The sequence below is a fragment of the Gekko japonicus genome, unplaced genomic scaffold (genome assembly GCF_001447785.1).
Source record: "Gekko japonicus isolate JY-2015 unplaced genomic scaffold, Gekko_japonicus_V1.1 scaffold53, whole genome shotgun sequence".
In the NCBI taxonomy this organism is placed as follows: Eukaryota; Metazoa; Chordata; class Lepidosauria; order Squamata; family Gekkonidae; genus Gekko; species Gekko japonicus.
Genome location: NW_015162474.1, coordinates 1,006,193 through 1,020,172, shown reverse-complemented (window position 1 = coordinate 1,020,172; position 13,980 = coordinate 1,006,193). Strand labels below are relative to the sequence as shown.

General features: G+C 40.5%; 1 protein-coding gene across 1 annotated transcript in view; it reads left to right on the top strand.

Annotated features, from left to right (window-relative positions):
* The first annotated feature begins 20 nt into the window (after nt 1-20).
* The window catches only part of CNOT2 (CCR4-NOT transcription complex subunit 2), a 92,074-nt gene continuing 78,114 nt past the window's right edge, over nt 21-13,980 (top strand). The window contains exon 1 of the mRNA XM_015405702.1: nt 21-370. The gene's annotated coding sequence lies outside the window, so the exon portion shown is untranslated. The remainder of the gene's footprint in view (nt 371-13,980) is intronic.

Here is a 13,980-nt window from a genome sequence, read left to right as displayed (position 1 = left end):
AGGGGGAGGAAGACGCGGCGGCGCAACGTCTCCCAGACGGGAGCGCGGAAGCCGCCAGGCCCAGCCAGCCCGCTTGTCCCTCGGCCTCCTACTCCCCGGCGCCCAGAGCAGGGGGAGGCCCCGCCGCGGGAGGCGGCACACAAGGGAGGCCGCGTCCGTCCGCCCGGGCCGTGTCCTCCTCCTGCTGCTGCTGCTCTGGCCGCTCCTCCCCTGGCCCCTCAGCTTCCTTTCCCGCTCTTGTCGCCTCCAGCTTGGCCTAGTTGCGGCGGGCTCTTCCCTCCGTCGCTGCCTTTTATGCCACTGGAGTGCGAGCGTAGGCCGGGGCCCGTGGCCGAACGCTTCGTCCCACCCCTCATGTCCCGGGCTCTGGGTAAGGAACCGATGGAGCGGCTTCCCGCCGCCTCCACGCTCCCCCCCCGCGTCCAATCCCTCTGCGCGGGCTGGTCTTGGGTGGGGGGGGAGGGAGCCTTTGCAACATTTTTATGGGACCCCCCCCCCCGCGCGCGCGCTAAGGACGGCAGGCCAGGCATGAACAGGGTTCCCCTTCGTTGCTTGCCGCTGCCTCCGGGTCTTCGCCGCCGTCCGAGGTTCTGCAGAGAGTCCTCTTCCAGCCCCAACGATGTCTGCAGAACAAACTTCAAAACCAGTTATTGCGCGCTCCAACCTCTCCTGGCCGAGGTGCAGTGGTGATGGTCCGTGTTTTTGTTTTGAGAGCATTCGCTTTGAAGCGTGCACTTCAGCTAACCGGCAGGGAGCTGATAACGGAATTGGGGATGGGATATAGTGAAATGGCAATCACCCCTCCCCGAGGAAAATGCAAGGGAGACCCTTTGTTTGAACCGAGGCTGTACGCATAACGTGACCGGAATTTTCACATCGAATGAACTGGAGGAGTCTGAGTTTGGGGAGACTGAGGGTTATACAGGCCATCAAGATGGCAAGCTTCAAATGTTGCTGTGGTGTTTAAAGTGTGGGGATCGGGCCTTGCATGTAACACACTTTTCTTCCTATAAATTATATGTCACAATTTAATAATACTTAGAGCCCCTGCCCCGCCATCTTTTTCTTTTAAAACAGTTTTTCAGTAGCTTCTGTATGATGTAGCTTCTGTAGATATCAAGTTTTAGGAGCTAGGTGTTAAAAGTGTTGATTTATTCCAGAAGTGATTTAAAATTCCGGGTACTTGGTGGCATTGGTACTAAACAACCCAGTCTTTTGCACAGTTACAGATGTGTAATCCAGTTGCTTTCAATAGACCTAATTTTGCATTTGACCAGGCTAAAGGCTTCTGAAATATGCCAGCCCATCATTGATGTGCTGGCATAATCTGTGGTATTGTTTCAGTCCTAGACTTGCAGTTGTTGGTGGAAGTTTTACTACATATTAATTGCTTTACACTTTTCAAACATTCAGGACATTTTGAGGAAAAAACCATGAAGTCAGTGGTATGGATATTTCCATTTTCCTGGAAGAGAGAAGGGGTGATCTTGTCCAATATACCTTCTTTTCCGCAGCCTCTATCATGTTTGTCCTTTTTTAATGTTGGTCCCCTGTTTTCAGGTATTGCCTTTGGGGTGGGGGAGTTCAAAAGGGGTCCCTTGTTCTGTCATCAGAAAAGTGGGTATGATAAATCCAGTCTGTTTTAATGAGTAAACAGCTTTTTTTAAATTTAAAGAATAGGTTATGAAATTGACCAAAACTATGGAGCTGATATGACACCCCCCCCTTACATACACAAGCCCTTTTTTTTTTTAAGATTGTAGTTACTTTATTTACTGAGGGGTGAAAAGAAGATGTCAACATCTGGTATTCCTGAAATAGAAGTTTGGAATTAGTCTTAAAAGATGCTTTGATTACATACAGGAATTTTTTTGTGGGGGAGAGGACATTGAGAAAAATTCACTTTTATAAAATGTTGTGCATTCTTCTTGTGAACTCATTCACTCATAACATTAAGGGACAAATGTTATTCACAAATCTGGTTACTGAAAGTTAAGCACCTGTTTTTATTCAATTTCTAATATGACCTGAAATTTTAAGCAGGGTATCGATTGTTACTTTGTTCATGTGTATTAATATAATACAATGAAGTTTTTCTGTTTGATGAAATTGGTCTGAAAGATCATTAAACGTAACTGAAATCTTGTCTTTTAGTTGCATAACAGATATTTTGATACTATCAACATAAGTTTTCTAGGTTTCTTTATGGATTGAGTATATGTGCACACAACTTTTTCACTTATTCAAGTTTTGATTAAGCTGCCCAACTGATGTATTAAACAGAAATAATTTTGAAAATTCTTATACTTTCATAGATTAGTTGTGTGATATGCCTAACAATAGTTAATTCTAGAACAAATTTAGAGTCCAGTGTCACCTTTAAGACCAACAAAGGTTTATTCAGGGTATGAGCTTTCATGTGCATGTACACTTTTTCAAATAGTTAATTCTGTAATACAATACATCCCTTTATAGTGTGTTCGACAATCATAAACACATACATTGTTTGCAAAACTTCTGAGCTCTATTCTCTTTGATTGAAACTATAGTTGTGTTTACCCTTATCTAGGAGAAAGTTCTATTTAACTCTCTGGTAAGTGGTTAAAAACTTTTTTGACTGACCACTGACCTAAAATAGTGACATGCCTAGCTGTGTTGGACTACGGTTGCCAGGTCCTCCCTGGCTACCAGTGGGGGATGGGGGGGTAGGGTTGCCAGAACCAGGCTGGAAAACTCCTGGAGATTTGGGGATGGAGCCTGGGGAGGACAGGGACCTCAGTGGGTTACAGTGCCATACAGTCCACTCTCCAAAGTATCCATTTTCTCCAGAGGAACTGATTTCTATAGTCTAGAGATGAGCAGTGATTCTAGGGGATCCCAGGTCCTATCTGAAGGCAGGCATCCCTATACTGGACACAGATAACGTTCCTTTATAAAATAATGTGATAATAAGTTTCTCTTGTTCTTTAAAAAAAAAAGAGATGTTTGAGGTAACTTAAACCCATTTTGTAGATGATCGTTTCTAAAATATATATTACACCAAGAATTTATAGTAAGAATAATTTCAAGAATGATTGTCACTTTCCAGAGTGGTATATGTAGCTGATGCTTGTACTGATATCAAATATTATGAATTGCATGTTTGCAGACTTTTTCCTACACAGAAATGCTTTCCATATAGACAGTTTATGATGTTTCAAGTGGTTCTTGGTGTCTGCTTTCTGAAATTTCCCAGTACTTCCTGGTTTGATTATAGTATTTCAGTACGTAGTCTAACATACTCAACTTATGACATTTCATGAGGCTACAGGAAGTAAAAACTTTGTATCCTGAAAAGACTCCAGTGAGTGAGGAAGTACAATCTGAATTTTGAAGAAAGAATTGAATTATTTGATGAGCAATTAATTTTGGTGATTCACTTAACAGCTTCCATATAATAGTCAGTATGCACACCTGAACACCTTACTTTATCATTTTAACTTGCTTGGTTCTGTGTTCTTAGCAATTCAGCTTCCCGTGGTGAAATGTATGTATTACCTAATCATTCCTTGCTTTAATGAACCTCGCTTATTGATTTGAATTCTTCTTCTGGTTTTTAAAGTTGCATTCATGCACTTACAAGTAACTGAAAAATCTGTAGTCTGATTATTTGCATGAGATTTATTGTTCAGAAAGATTCTCTGTGAATAAGGGCTTCTCCTATCACTTCATAGAAGTGGGTAGTTTGATGCAGAGTTCCAACATATATACAAGTGGTAGACTGTATTTGGGCTCTAGTGTTTGCCATTTTAAGGTAAACTGAAAGGTGCCTTTAGTTTTGGTTGGTAAGTTTTTAAAATGCTGTAATGACTCAGCCTTGTGTAACTAAAACATTTAGAAGCGTGGTCCTATGCAGAGTTCCACCCTTCCAAACCCATGGATTTTAGTGGAATTAGAATGGTGTGTGGCACTTTACACACACATCTGCCTAAGTCTGCACTGCAAACTTGGTACTTTTGTTATTTTTAGTGATTTTTTTAGAAGCTCTTAATTTTTAATCCCCACACTTCTTGCAAGGATTTTAGGGGTTGCACATGGCCCTCCACCCCATTTTATTCTCCTAACAATCCTGTGAGAGATTTATCGAATGAACATTTGAGCAGAGTGGGGATTTCGGTCTCACAAGTGGGATCATAGTGTGATTCTGTAGACAGTGCACCATACAAATTAATATATAGCATGTTTGGTAGTGTTTTTTTTTTGGACAGGTTTCTTATTTGAAACTCTGGGACAATGAACTGTCAGGACTAAGGTGGTTGTAAGCTGCAATGAAATTACTCCCTCTGGACACTTCTGTTATGAAGACTCGGTATGCACAGAATGCTAGTCATTATACAGCTGAATTTGGGTACAACATGCAACACTGAAATCCTTTTTAAACTTAAAATTGTTGATCCATAAGCACTGAATACAACTCAGTGAGAGAAATCATATCCAAGTTCAAGTTAGCCTTTATTGGCATAAAATAACAGTACAAGTTATACAATTTTAGGAAACAGTTAAAACACCTATAAAAATCTATGACTCGATATTGTGCAATTACGAGCTGATAAGGATGTTATATCTCTAGGAACCTTTGGCGCAGCTTTAAAGCCAAACAGAGAAACTTAGCCACCTTCTCAGTGGTGTCAGGACCGAGATCTTTTAAAAGTCTATGAACCTTAAGAACATAAGAGACGCCAATGTTGGATCAGGCCAAAGGCCCATCCAGTCCAACACTCTGTATCACAAAGTGGCCAGAAATACCAGTGCCATCAGGAGGTCCACCAGTGGGGCCAGGACATTAGAAGTCCTCCCACTGTTGACCTTGAGTGCATCAGAGCAATCCGCCATACTGGTTAGGATAGGATGTAGATAAATATTCCTTAAATCCACATACAGATTACAATGCAGGAGAACATGTGAAATAGATTCCACGAATCTCTTTCTGCAGGGGCAGTATCTGGCCAAATGCGAAACCTTGTTAAATCTGCCATATAAAATGGCAGAAGGCATAGCATTACACCTGGCCAGGGTAAATGCTCTACGTTGTTGCGGGACCTGCAGAGAGGATAAATATGAGGCCATCTTCCCTGTTGTTAGGGGGATCTCAAAGTTCAAGGGGGAGCAGGTTTTATTAGCTAGGCTGTATAATCTCTGGCGCTCAGTATCTAACATCCTGATTTTAATCTGATGAAATGCAGGAGCAAAGGGCAACATAGACAGGGATTCTAAAGAAAGGCCCAATACTTTGATTTTTTTCTCAATGTGTGCTGACCAGTTTGATACACTGAGCTCCGAGAGCATGTGATATATAAGGCTCCCATGTTCGAAATTATAATGAAGGCGAAGCCAATATTTAACTGTCATAAGCCATGCACAAGTCTCCATCAAAGATGAGCCAGTTTCCAAATATATGACTGCATTCGAGACACAATTTGGCAAGGCCATGATTTTCTGCGAAAATTTGGATTGGACTCGCTCAGTGGCACAGTCAAAGGACCTAATCCAGATTGGAATACCATACAGTAGCTGAGAACTAACTTTGGACTTGAAGATTTTAATTGCAGCTGGGACAAATTGGTTGCCCCTACGATAAAAGAAACGTGCTATAGCTGATGCACTGACACTAGCAGCCTTCACCACATATTTGCAATGGGTGGACAAGAAATCATATCCATGGGATTTTGCTATTGTGATGGATTGATTGCCTGATGTGGGAATTTGCCAACAAACTAGGGGAAAAATGGCCTTGCCTGCTTCTGTACGTATAACGTTTGGTATGCAGTAATTCTCTGCTAATGTCTGCGCATCAAACTGATGTTAAAGGTTTCACGGACTGTACCTATTTCATGAACTGTATTTTGTTTTGAGTAGACATTATTTATCTCTGGGAGAGAAACTAATGTTGATCCCTTTAGATGGTGGTTCTTGTCTATGTCACATGACCTTGAAATTAGCTAGAGTTGTTAAGTTGCATAAGAATAAAAAGGAGCAAACTCTGTAGGTACCAAGGAAGTGCAGTGCTAATAATATCTAATAAAACTTGGCAAGAGAAATTGCTTTTAATGATGCCTTGGAAGGCTGAGAAGGCTTTGGCTTGCTAGGACTTAAAAATATCCTTGATCTCAATGATATCTCATTAACTGTATGTGTGTATTTGTATTTCATTAGGAGTATTAGTGCAATATCAAAAAAGCTTTCATGTTCTCTAAATATTGTATAATGAATATACTGGAAGCTAAAATGTGTAGCTAAAGGATGCTTTGTTACTAATATAGTTATACATACATGTAGGTGTGTAAATTGTACTTGAGATGTCAGAGTACACTCAAGTCAAAGTTAACACATTTAAATCCCTTTTATTTGGGACTGGGCATTTGATCAGTCAAAAATAATTTGGTTTCTTGACTAGTCAAATACTGTCAAATTTGGGTGATGTAAAACGACAATAACTGTACTTTGATAGTGTTGACACAATAATTACAAAAGAGTTAGTTATGAAAATAATTTTAAAGACTATCTTTTAACAATATTAGGTTTTTATGAATAGGAATGATTCAGTGAACAGTTATTTGCTTTGTTTTTAATCTTAGAACACTGTCAGTCTATAGCTAAAACTTTAAAAAAAAAAAGAACCAAGCAGAATAGTAGCATTTATTAAAATAGTCCTGGGTTAAGTCTGCTGCAATTTTATTTTTCCAGTCTTGGGAAGTCTGCAGTTATAGTGAATATTCAGTAAGAGGAATTTTGATATGCTACATGGTTTGCCCCTGATGCTGCAGGGCTAGAGGACAAGTAGGCCTTGATACTGAATTACTCAATAATGAACAAATAGGTAAGCTGCTACCTATACAGTGATGTTCTTGGCCTCATGGACTATTTAACATTGAACATTTAACATTTGATTAGTTGATTTGAACATGAAAGCTACAAATACCAAAATCTTCTCCCCTGAAGTTCAAGGAGGGTTGGCACACTCCAACTCAGAGAATACACAACCCAGCTGGTGTGCCCATTAGGGTTGCCAACCTTAAGTTAGGGTCTGGAGAGCTCCTGGAGTTGATCTCCACAATATGTAAATCAGTTCTCTTTAGAGAAAATGGCTGCTTTGTGAAGGGTGGTGTGTGTGACATTATATCCTGCTGAGGCCCCTCCCCAAATCCCACCCTCCACAAGCTCCACCCCCAAATCTCCAGGAATTGTCTAACCCAAGGTTGGCAACCCTAGAACTAATCTTCCTTTTATTTTCGGTGGAGGAGATCTGAGTATGTTTTTAGCGTTCATGTCGAAATCAGTGGATCAAGTGTTGGCTTTATTATGTCTACAGTTTTTCTAAAAATACAGTTAAATTTTTGTATAACAATGACTATGCAGGTGTCATGATGGATCCTGTAGATGGTCATTTTATATTAAAAAAAATTCTAGCAGCTAGCTTTGTATCAGATTTAAGAGATGCCCCAAAATGTACAGTGATACTGGCAACTAAATCTGTAGCTTGTTGATTATGTTATGTTTTTAACTTATTCTTCCTCCAAGAAGCTAGAGCAGTGCATATAGAAACTCTCTCTTCCCTTCTGTATTCACAACAATTCTGTAAGGTAGGCTAGACAAGGAAATAGTGACGGGCCTGCAGTCACCGAGTGAATTTCGTATTGTGTGGGGATTAAACTAAGGTCTTCCTAATCCTAGTGCCACAGTCTAAACTCTACACCATTCTGGCCTTAATCTGTTATGGTACAATTGTCACTGTATGTCAGACCACTTAGACGTAAGCAGTGATCAGAGCTTGTTTAAAGGGGAGTAAATCCTCCTGCTTCTAAAGGGCTTCTGGGTAAACCTTTAAAAATGTGAAGGCCTGGGGGGAAAGATGGACATCTTCTTGAGGAAAAATGTGTTTTCCCCTATTATTATCTGAAGCCTCAAATGGAACAATTGGAAACTGGGTGGGAGGGGAGTTATTATCAAAAACTTCTATGGAATCTTTTTTCCTTTTTGAATAATGAGTGAAATGCTTTTTAAATATTTTTTTATTGTTACTACTCCTGTATATCCAGCTCACACTGCTGCAAATCTAAAATTCAAAGATAGCTGTCAGATGTTAGTACTGATATCACTGCCTACTATATACGACTGTGTTTTAAACTGGAAATGCATTTTGGATGTGATGTTGCTGAAGTGCTTTAAAATGTTGCAGAGTACAGAGCATCCTCAAGGTTTTGGTGCAGCATTGCAACTTGGGAGCCTGCCAAGCATATTGCTCATGCAACATGGTGGCAAGAGCTGTATATGAGGCAAGTTCTGATCTCTTTCTTCTTTACTTGAATTTCTCCATCTTCTGCATCGTGAGAGAAACTGATGTTTTAAACAGTACACAAAATCAAAACATGTTAAATAAGTTGGAAAGTTTTCAGTTGATGCCGTTTCCATTTTTTGAAACTGAGTGAAAATTCAGATTATTTTCATACTGGCTGTTTCAGACTGATTCTGATTACAGAACTGTACCGAGGAGGTATTATTTACTGTGATGCAGTAGATTTAAATAAAGGATGGTTAATTCTGTCTCTGTACTGTTACTGGGACACTTGCTATTTACAATGATGAAATAGCAGTGAATTCCTCGATAGTAGTAGTATAAAGTGTAACATCCACATTGAAGTATTATAGGCCTGTTTATTATCTGAGCTTTTACACTAAAAATGAGTTATTTGTATTTCTGCATAAAAATGCTGAAGTCTGCACACTGTTCTAAACCAAGATTATAACATCTTCTGTTTCCTCATTGAAATGTTAATGGTTTCTGGTTAAAGTTTTAAAAGTTTTGCTCCTGCTTTCCCAACAGGCAGAGCCTAAGCTATACTTTGCATCTTACAGTCCCATCCTAAACAGAGTTGCATCCTTCTAAGTCCATTGAAATCAATGGGTTTAGAAGGGTGTAACTCTCCTGAGATGGCACTGTTTAGGTAAAACTGCTTGTACCTTTGTCTCTAACACTGGGGAGATACACAGTTATTGTTTGTATATGACAGAGGTATTTGGATACTTTACCATTAGCAATAATGTAATGAAAAAGGTATTTATACTAATTGTGTCTAATGGCTAGATTCATATTTCATGTCAATATACTTTTTAAAGTAATTAATATATTTAAACATCCCACTCCAATTCCTTCTCTTTTTTTAACATCTCTAGCTGGAACCAGCAGAATTTAATGGGAAGGGCTAGAACTCCTCAGGAGGAGTATGTGGACCAAAGACTTATTGCCTAGTAACTATGCTTTGGGGTTGTTAAAACCTTTGCTTGCAGTTTAGTAATAGAATGTTCTCCTGTGATAAGGTCCTGGATGGACTAGGTAGTATAGTGCACTTGCTGTACTGGGAATCACTGTTTGGTTTTCTTGTTGTTTGCAGAATCCCCTGTGAGAAAACACTTTGATGATTTTAGAATTAAAGTTCACCTGCTTCTGCAGTTGTGCTTTGCTTCAATCAGGAAATCAAAGTGGAGGGAAAAACATTGCATGTAGGCATGTTAGTAAGGCTAGCAAGTACTTACCGCAGATCGGCAGGGGACATATAGTTCTTGGTGGGAACATTCCCGCGGGAAAAACACAGGTGCTGCACTATCCTGTCGCCCAGACATGACGTAAGCATGCTGGGCACATAGTTGGGCGACGCTCTGGCAATGGGGCTGAAAACTCGATGGTACCATCGAGTTTCTAGCCCCATTGCCAGAGCGTCGCCCAGCTATGTGCCCAGCATGCTTACGTCATATCTGGGCGACAGGATAGTGCGATGCGGCCGTGTTACACACAAGAATGTTCCAGTGGGGAAGCATGTGTTCCCCGCCGATTCGTAGGTAGGTACTTGGTAACCCTGCATGTTAGGTTGGTGTACAGATCAGCATCCCCTTTGATGTTCACTATCACTAGACAGTACCCTCAGCATTCTGGGTCTTATGGATTGTCTAAACCATTTTATAGTACTCCAGAATTACACATGGTTGGTGAAGATTGTCAGACTGAAACACAGAAGTTATAACAAACAAGGAAACGTACTGCATGAAGGCCATGGGGAAAAAAACCCTTTCTCTTCCTGCTGTGTGTTGAGAGCAGACTTCTATAACAACAATTTTAAAACTCTTTGAAGTGGTTTTATCAATACAACATTTTTTACTGTTCCCTTGTGTTTTTTGCTGTGCTAGTTTTCTGTTGCAGGAGTGGTATGTGTAGGGGAACAGTTGTAAACATTCCTGTAATCTGAAATGGTATAGCCTATTTTACCAGCTCAGAATTCTACTTTTTTTTCTATGTGTGTTAACCAAATCAAAGCTGACCATGTTGAAGCAGTGTTGTGTCTTATAGAACCTAGGCAGAAAAATACAGTTTACTTTTCTTGCTTTCTTCGGCTTCATGCATGACAAATCTTTGGCCTCCATAAGGTCTTTTTCATAGCCAGATTCATGCCGTCAAAACTGAAGACGCCTGGGGTGAAGTCAGTTGTGTGGTCTCCATACGTATGTCGTAGTTGCTTGTTAAAATAACTCTAAAGTGTTTAAAGATTGTAATAACAAGTCTTGTTTTCAACACACTGCAGGAGGACAGAGAATTTTCTTGCAAACTTCATGCAAGAAGTTTCCTGGCCTATTGCTTTCCATTCTGGAAGTTGATTTTCCTCACGTGGGTCTGTTGACTTCCTTTCATAATTAGAAATTACCATTTAAGCTGTGTGCACTGCTGAAAAGAGGCAATATGGTTTAAGGCTTAAGATTTACAAATGTAAACTAAAAAAGAGTTTGCATCTTCAGCATGGAAAATTATAAGATACTTCTTCAAGTATTTTTATAATTTTCTTAGAAACTAATAAATAATGTATCAGTAAGCACTTTTGGTCCTAGGACCACAGTTTAAACCATTGTACTAGACCAGGAGTGGCCAAACTTGCTTAACGTAGGAACGACATAGAATAAACACCAGATGTCTGAGAACCGCACAACATGAACAAATATTACACATGTTTTATTGGAAAATATGCAAATTTGCTTTTTATTAAGGTTAAATGAGACTGCCAAAAATAAAAAACACAAGGGGTAAAAATAGGTATTGATAATGATATTTATTTGTCCAATTATATTTGTAGACTGGGGGGGAAGCCTACCCAGGAAGGGGAACTGGCTGGGGAAGGGAAGACTGAGGGGGGGGGGCATGCCTCCACTTCCCTTCCCCAGCTGTCCTTCCAGGAGCCACACAATATGTGTGAAAGAGCTGCATGTGGCTCCCGAGCCACAGTTTGGCCACCTCTGTACTAGACTTGACAATTCGGTCCTAAGTGGAGTTAACACCCTTCCAAGTCCATTGATGTTAATGACTGAGAAGGATATAACTCTGCTTAGATTGCACTGTGACACTTATTCAAATAAGAACAAGACTGGATAAAATGGAGGAGAGGAGAAGAAGATGAAGAAGAGGAGATTGGATTTATACCCCGCCCTTCACTTGGAGTCTCAGCGCGGCTTACAAACTCCTTTCCCTTCCCCTCCCCACAACAGACACCCTGTGAGGTGGGTGGGGCTGAGAGTACTCTGACACAAACTGCTCTTTTTCAAGGCAGCTGTGCCAGAGCTTGTGACTGACCCAAGGTCACATCAGCAGGTGCGAGTGGAGGAGTGGGGAATCAAACCCGGTTCTCCCAGATTAGAGTCTGCGCACTCAACCACTACACCAATGTACTGCTGTGGGGCCCCATTGGGGAGAAAGGTGGGGTAAAAATGAATTGAAATAAATAAATCATTTTCCTTGCAAGCTTCTTCGCTCTTCTCCTTGTGTACTGTTGTCAGTATTTGAGACTTTCTTAGGTAAAGGTAAAGGTTCCCTTGCTCGAAAGCCAGTTGAATCCGACTCTAGGGTTGTGGTGCTCATCTCCGTTTCAAAGCCGAAGAGCCAGCGCTGTCTGAAGACGTTTCCGTGGTCATGTGGCCGGCGTGACTAAACACCAAGGCGCACGGAACGCTGTTACCTTCCCACTGAAGTGGTACCTATTTATCTACTTGCAATTTCTTGCTTTCGAACTGCTAGGTTGGCAGGAGCTGGAACTAGAGACGGGAACTCACTGTCATGCGACACACTCAGGTCTCGAACTGCTGAAGTACCAACCTTTGAATTAGGTGCTTTAACTAATTATGGTTTATTTTTTGCATGCATACGAACATTCTAAACCACTGTCTAATCTTGATTTATAAGCCAGGAAAAAAGCTGGTTTGAAACCAGGATGTCTTCAGTCTTGGTGTGCAAAGGAGAGGTATCATATGACCTTGTGGATTTCATGGCTACTGCTAATCACAAACCATGACTTGTGTCTCATTTAAATGTAGCCTGTGTAATTGGCATTCCACAGAGCTAGAATGTGCTTAAGGTGTTTTGCGAAGTTAAAATTTTCTGTCTTACTTAAGAGTTGGAAATATTTTGCTTGTGATTAACTATAGCATGGTCTGAAGTCTGCAGCAAGTCTTCTAACTAAAATGAGGCTGTTTTCTCAACTCAAGAAAGATAAGACAACATTGAACCTCTGAAATCAGCAGAGTACTTCTAACATAGTGGTATGTTACTCTGTGACTCACAAAGGGCCAAATTCACAATTATCATAAGCAAAAATATCCACAAGTACTGCATGCGGCATGTACCACCACACATAGTACTATAACTAGTGATATTAAATATATAACTATAACCTTTTAAAATATACCAGAGTAATTCTGAGCACATAGACACCACTGTTGAACCTTTGCCAGCCGTTGTGTATCTTGGCTTCCCTCTCTTTGCTTTCCTCAGAATGAAGGACAGGAACAAGCTGGCTGTGGAGAAATAAAACTACCACCACCTCATTAGGACCAGTTTGTTCTTTTCCTAGGTGGCTGCCATGGTGGTTTTACTCTCTCTTCATCCAGCAGCTTTCCAGGAGCTGGAATGAGAATATAGAGGCTGTGGAGTAGGATGAGGGAGGGGGTGTTGGTGAGGATGGGTCCTTTGCCTCCATCCAGTGATGTGGGTTTTTCAGGATAATTTGAATTGGAAAATTCTATTCAAATATAAATAAACATTTAAATAATGATAGGGAAAGGGAAATATATCATGTACACCTTGGACCATGTACCAGGACTGGGATTTGTCCATGCTTCATATCCCTCATTTAGCTCATCTAACATGATTGATTTGCAGCACAATAGCCCTAACTGGTATACATAAACGCACCATATTTAAATATGTGGGCTGGAAAATTTTCCTCCGAAAGATTTTCGTGCCTCCATCCTTGGTATGAGTCTTGTAGCTCAGGGTCTGCAACAGTCTTCTTGTCCCTGCAGCCATAGCTACTTCAGTGTGTGAACCACCTTCCAACCCCAGTGACCTTGCTTATTTTCCTGGAAATGGGGTGGGTACAACATTGGGGAACAGAAGAGCCACAGGTGGCCCCTGAATCACTGAGTGAGTATCGCTGTTCTACCATGTTGGGACAGTAGGAGAAATTCACGTGCCTCTATCATAAGTTGGTTTACATAGCCTGAGGTAGCTGGAAGACAAAATTTGTTTTAACAGATGATCTAGAAAATCAGTTTGAAGGAATATCAGGTATCTCCTAATGTCCATGAGAATATGAAAAGTCAGGTTAGCAACGAAGCAAGTACAAACCATGTTATAGACTGCAGAGACAAAACACAACCCTTACTTTGAAATCTAAATGGAGAATGTAGCATAGTAATGGCTAATTTTACAATTACTAATTTTATTAGCAGTATTGATTAATTTAGGGAAGTGAGCTATGCTGAAATATTGTATTCCTAAGAAAAAGATCGATCCTTTTAAAAAGAGGTTTGGTTTGATATATGTATATATAGAGAGACAATTCAATCAGTGCAGACTTCCGCATTTTTTTCATTCTTGGATTACTTTTTATGTGTGAAAAGTTGGTTATG